We start from the raw sequence: 513 nt of genomic DNA on the forward strand, positions 1-513 counted from the left end.
AATCGCATCGAACGCTTGTCGAAGCTTGTTCTGAACGATGAGCATGTTCTTGGTAAATCACAGCGTTTTAAGGGGGAACACCACGGTGACGGTTTCAAAAAATCGATTTTTTTTTTTGCATTTTTGTGATGTTTGGAGTCTTAAAAATATGTCCCTATAATATTATGGTGAAATTCGTAACGGAACTATAGTAAATATGTCATAGAGTAGAACTTGGTCAGATGCCGCTAGTAGAACCGGCCGCGCGCTACCTGAAAAGATTCGGCAGTCCCCTTGATCTGTCTGTAGGGAGTTTTACCGGTATTCTTTTGTTGTCTACGTGCTTGAGTTCTGTTGTATAGTATGTACATATGTTTTTGTGACGACCGTTAAGCGTGTAAAAGTAGTCTTTCGGCAACCTTCGAGGCGCAAGGTTCGTAGCAAACGTTGATTTGAAAATCTAAGAGTTATTTGGTTATTTATTTAGTTTATTAGAGATATTCATTTTATGTTAAAGATGGATCGAAAAGGCAA

The 513-nt window shown here is 38.6% G+C and overlaps 1 protein-coding gene across 12 annotated transcripts in view; it reads right to left on the reverse strand.

The window, feature by feature from the left end:
• The window catches only part of LOC116846699 (rho guanine nucleotide exchange factor 11), a 660,614-nt gene that overhangs the window by 195,478 nt on the left and 464,623 nt on the right, over positions 1–513 (reverse strand). The window lies entirely within an intron of this gene.

This window comes from Odontomachus brunneus, unplaced genomic scaffold (genome assembly GCF_010583005.1).
Source record: "Odontomachus brunneus isolate Ranch 3 - 2012 unplaced genomic scaffold, Obru_v1 Obru_scaffold_067, whole genome shotgun sequence".
NCBI classification, from domain to species: domain Eukaryota; kingdom Metazoa; phylum Arthropoda; class Insecta; order Hymenoptera; family Formicidae; genus Odontomachus; species Odontomachus brunneus.